Source organism: Strix uralensis, chromosome 8, assembly GCF_047716275.1.
Source record: "Strix uralensis isolate ZFMK-TIS-50842 chromosome 8, bStrUra1, whole genome shotgun sequence".
Lineage (NCBI taxonomy): Eukaryota > Metazoa > Chordata > Aves > Strigiformes > Strigidae > Strix > Strix uralensis.
Window position 1 is genome coordinate 22,041,189 of NC_133979.1, and position 6,000 is coordinate 22,047,188.

Sequence of the window (6,000 nt, forward strand, 5' to 3'; positions counted from 1 at the left end):
AATATTAACCACAAAATAACGGCAGTCTAAACACCAGCATGAATTCTCCCCCTGTCCATCAATCAAGTGCAATGCCTTCATTGTTTTTCCTCATTGTGATCATAATTTGGCAATAATGTAATGAAACTGAAAGTGGAGGAGTTCCCACAAATCGGAAGTAGGATTTTCACTGATATAATTGGATGCATGAGACCTCCTATTCAGAGCCAGGGAACAGAAGAAAGCTTGTCACCTGTGAGCATTGCCTGGATACATCAAGCAGGTCCATGTCCCTGGGTTTTGGAGGTAGTACAATGATGGCTTTAACATGTTCAGAGTTTTGATGACATAATGAATGAAGCCTTGATACATACTTCGCACTGAATTTAAAAAGCTTACAAAACCTGCAGATTCAGGTGACACTGTAATTCCTACAGGTAACACTGTAACCCCTACAATTTGTTGTGCTGTAGGGGTGGAAAGGATGTCAAATACGAACTCCTTACATGAAGGCAGAAACAAAGAGGTCGTAGGTTTCTGCTCAGTTCTATCCCAGGATATCCCTGGCTGCTGAGCTGCCTTTGGTCTGTGACTGTGACCCTCTGACACAATGGCATGCTGGCCTGGAAATACTCTATTTAAATTGACAGCCCTTAAAGGTTGGTAATACTCTGCTGTTAGCCCTGCTGTTAGACTTGGAATTTTAGACGAAGGTGGAGGTAGTGGAGGACTTGGACAAGCCCTGCAATTTAAATAAAGTTTTGGTCTAACAGAGATGGGCACAAACATAATTCATAAGGCGTTCATGAACAGATTTCCTATGTTGTCAGAATGATACTCCAGGGGTTCAGTCACACTCACGCAGGTTGTATGTTACTGCTGTGTCTATTACAAAGAAATGTCTGGCCTGTTTGACTAGTTGTGGTTGAGGTACAGCAGTTTCTGTCACTGATGATACATGAGAGGAGAATGTAAACACTGTCAGTCATTTGCCTTTGACTCCTCATTCTGAATGGCTGTGTGTGTGTTTTCATTTGAGTTAAGTGAGTGTGACCTGGAGAGTGATTTAGGAAAAAGGCTTGGACTTGCATCTGCCTTGATCTTAGCAATCATTAAAATGCTGCCATGGTATCCTGTGAATTTATTAGAGTTAGCAAAGGTGAAGTTTGTAAGAGTAAGTGAGATGAAAAGGAAAAGGAGACCAGAAGAACAGGCTGCTCTTCTTGTTCCCATTTGTAGCTACACGTTTCTGGAGGTTTGTGTTTGATTTTAATTTACCTTTCACATGGAAGGTATGTCAAGTGCAGACACATCTCCTTTGTGCTTTGACCTGGTCATCTGAGCCTGAAAGCTGTATAGCTGGGTAACCACAAGGCAGCCTAAGCTAATGTACCATATTTTGTGTGGCTCACTAGTTTCAGCAGTGTTAACATGGCTTGCTGGTGTCTGGACTTGATCAGTCTTGCATCCTGCCAGCCCTAGATACTCTAATTTATCTGCCCCCAGGCATGCAGATGTACCCAAAACTGTTTTGATTGCAGAGACATTACTACAGTTCCGTTTGTGGTTGCTGTCTGTATTTCATAAGAGAGCTTTTATATGTAAAGTGCTGGGGAAGCTGAAATTACACTGTTTACTTGTCTTCTCTGGAGAAGGATGAAAATTTATGCTTTTTGTCTTGCTTAAGTGTTTTGTTTTGTTGTTTTGGTTTGGTTTGGTTTTTTAAGCAGGTCAGGCATCATTCCCCATTACTCTGTGTTCAGTGATCTGTCACAGGATCCTGCTGGTTGGTCTCTAAAAGGCACAGTTGCTTAGTCTTTGTTATTATACAACAGTTAATTAGGAATTGGACTATGAATGGAAAGCATCATAAAGCAGAAAGGAGACTGCAAGAGTGGTACAGTGGCAGTACTCATTTAATGCAGATCCTATGCTTAGATCAAATTTGTTGGCAAACAGTGGTGGAAATTCTATCAAAGTTGTTAAAAGTTCAGCCCACATATACCAGACCTGCATCTGACCCTCTCAGTGGTCACAGTCTACTACACTGATGCTGGCTCTGGGTCAGACCTTGAACTCTTGCTGTCAATGAAAGATTTACCATCAGTTTGTATGGGAGTGGTGTTGGAACTGTGGTGAAAAATGAATGATTGTTGCACTTCTTAATTTTTCCTGTTCTGCTCCTTGCATGCTGGCTCAGTCATTGCTCCCAGCATGAAAGGGAAATCCTGCAAAGTTGATCACGCCTGTGAGTTTCAGAACGACAATATGAGATGTTTAGAAAAACCAAACTTCAGCCCCACCCTGCCAGGCACGGTTGAATGTTTATTTGAGCATACCCAGAAAGTCTGCATCAGCAGAAAATAAGCTGTTTTGTTCACTCATTCTTGAGAATCCAGAATAGTGCGAAATGAGTGAATGGCAGCTGTGCGGGTGTTTGTTTCTCTCCATGAAATGGAATTCATGTCATAGTCGTAGAGATATTTTGTGAAATAACATTTGCCCCAATTTGTGGTACAGAACATGCACTGCAAATGGTGTGCTTCTTTCTCTGAAAGTAGTAGTAGTTAATGATTAAGTCCTGAGCTAACTCAGTCTCTGCTAACTTAGTTAACTTGCACAAAATCATAACCCGAAGAATGGGTGGATCAGGGGGCAGGGGGGCTGCTGGGGAGTGAAAGTTACGGGAGATCAGAAGAGAGACCTGCTTGGTCGGGACAGACTCTGAGGTAAACTTCTCATGTTCTCTACACAACTAGAGTGCACTTCTCTGCAGAATCACAGGACAGATCATTGTATTTTACTTATGAAACCATGGTTTTTGATAGGGTCTGGGTGATCAGTGCTATGAGGTGCTGTTCCTTTCATGTACCTCAAAAAAATTATAAAAAAGGTGAGTCCAGGGTGCTCCCAACTCACACCTTGTAAGAGATTAAACATTTAACCTAATAGTAGTTTAGGAAGTGAAGTTGAAGGTTTTCCTGTGGGTCAAGGGCATCTGCACCCTCTTTCTGTGCGAGATGGAATTTTTCTGTTCCAAGTCTCACACATCATGTGAATGATGGGAATATCCTCTTAAATACATTTTAGTTTTCTTTAATCTCCAAGAATGTGCTAGCATCTTTGTTTGAAACTCAGATTCTGGGGAAGATGAACCATCTCCAAGTCTATTGAGTTTTTGCTCATTCTTGAACATAGCTGATTCCTGGAACTTGGCTACTATTTTTCTTCCACTTTTTTGGAACCTGCTTCTGCCTTTCTTGATTCTGCCAGGCATGGAAGGAGAAATGGCAAAAGTCCATGAAAAATGAGTGTTCCCATGGGGTTATAGCATGAATGGACATAGGGGAACACTGCTGTGTGTTCCATTAAGGATCTACATGATCTACAAACTTGTATGTTATGGAACTTGCAATATCACAAAAATCTTAGTGTTGCATAAAAACCTGTAACAGAAAAGATGACAGAAAAGTCTTCTAATATGTTGTACCTTCAATCATAATGAGTATGCAAGGTCATCCTCAAAACATTTTAAACTTGTTTGTAAAGATCTTTGTGGGTAAAGACTTGCAAGTTCTTCAGGCCATCCATCCTAGCACTTTGCAATTCTTACCACTAAAATCCCTAAAATTGTCTTTTTTGCAATTTAAGTCCATCACTTCTTATTCCAACTACTCTGCCTGCAGAAGGTAGTCTTCCATTTGCACTCATGGAAAATTTTTATGTATTTAAAATCTGACAGGCTGCCACCTCATTCTCTTAGTCTTTAGACTAACTGATCCCAATTAATGCAATCATTCCTCAAAGATTTTTTTTTCTAGATCTCCAGTGATTTTTATTTTTTCCCTCTGGACTCTCTTGAATTGGATAATATTTGTATGAGAGCATGCATATAAACATTTTAAGAATAAAGTAAAAGATCTTACAGCTTTGAGCAGGTAGCATTGTGCACACCAAATAACAGTCTGTGTGAAGGCAGCATGTTACTAGTTTTAGAACTGTCTTTAGAAATTTTTTGAGTGTGACCCCTTTTAACAAACAATAGTGATGAGAGTATACAGGATTGTTCCACACGTTGCAGACTTTTTCATCAGATTATCAAAAGCTGTTATAAGTGTCAGTTCAGATGAATGAGAAATACTGGTTACTTAATGGGGACATTTTTCTAATAAAAGCAGAAGAAATGTTCCTGACTGCATTTGGATTTGTGTGCAGATGCTCTCTTAAAGGTTGGTCTGGTTCTTCTTGGTACTTGCTGGTGAAAACTTAGGAAATTCTGTGCTAGTATAAGCGCATTGTCTCTCTTGTTTGGTACTTTGCTTGCAGCCTCTCACCTGTAAAGATTGCAGAGGATTTGTTCAATCAGCTCAGTTTATGGCAATTTAGCAAACCGGGACTTTTCCTGTCTTCACTGTTGTCTGCCCCAAAACCTAATTTAAAACCACATTCCTCTGTGACTGCTGAGGGCAATGGAATGTGTTTTCCTGTGGATGTGCGCTCTGTGCCTGCCCGATGGGACCATTTCAGCTACCCTCGTGGTTGTTACGGCCTCCCTGACATCTCGGTGTCATCCCACGGCAGCCAGGTTAGGGAGAGGGCTCCCCCAGGATTCAGCAGTAGTGACAGCCCTGGAAAATCCCACTGCTTCAGGATCTGCCTGTTCCTCCCACCTTTGCCTGCGCTCACCTGCTACTTCTTCTAGTCTGTCCTGCTGCTCATTTTCCGTTAAAAGGCACTTGCTCTGTCTGGCAGGAGAGGGCTGCCGGGAGGGGGTGCTTACGGCATTGCGGGGGGCGGCGGAGGGGGAGATAGAAGCGGAGTGCATTGCCATCCTGGAGAGGGGAGAATGGGCCTACCCCAACAGTTCATTTTCCCAGGAGCCTGGAAGAGTTGCCAGTGGCCCTTGTCCCATTCCTACTGCAGCCCCGGTTTATCCACCGGTGGGGTGCTGGAGTCAAGGGGGCCGTGCCGGAGCCCCAGGATTTCGAGGTGCTTCCCCGGACACCTCGCCAGCTTCCAGCTCTGCGGGAGAGAGACAGCGGTGACCCCTCGTCGCCAAACGACCCTGCCGGGGAGCAGCGGCAGCCCCGCCGGCGGACGCTGGGGCCCGGGCCGCGACGGCTTCCTGACGGCGGCGCGCTCGCGCCACCTACCGGCGGCGGGGGCCATCTACCGGCGGCCCGCCGCGCTGTGCCGCCGGGTACTTGCGGAACCGAGCGCTGGACGCGGGAGTTTTAAACCTCCCCTTCCTCCCAGGGGCGTAATCGCGTATTGTGAGTGCTACGGGCGAGGAATTGTGTCGCGCAGTGACTCGGTCCCGTGTGGTATTTTGGTACAGAAAGCAGTGTGGTGCAAAATCAAATGAATACAGTGAAAGGATTTGAAATAGTTGGTAGGTCATAAAATGTCGTTGTTTACAGGGGAAGCTTTCAGACGCCTGTTCTGGGACTTATGGTATTTAACGTTTCTGTTATTCTGGCTATTCTGAACTAGTCAGGAAAAGAGGGAGGTGTGAACAGAAAAGAGGATGCTCTTACCCAATTTTTGTTCGTAAAGGCAATAGAAGAGATGAGACAGTAGTTTTTATAAATGGCCTGTGGGGCTGTGACTGCAGATCTATTTCTAGATTAGCCAGAATGTGCCTCTGAATCTTACGGAATCTCATCGGAGACAATAAACTGTCCCAGATTCCTAGGATTTTTATGGAAACTCTGTGTATGGTACCTAGATGCAGTAGTAAACTGTAAAAAAAAAAAAAAATATATATATATAGCTCAACTTCACACCTCTGCTAATGATACTTCTCAGTATTGCTGTGGGCCACTGTCTTCTTTGAAAACAAGTAATGTTCCCGTTGGAAACAGTGAGAAATAGTGAAAGTGGCAGTTTGTAGTGAAATTGTCTGAAATTAAATTTGTCAGCTTCATCTGTTGGAAATAACCCCCCCCCAATCTTATGCTATGTAGAAAAGCTATCAATTAAGAACAAGTTACTTTTAAATGTTACTTAGATATACAAGTT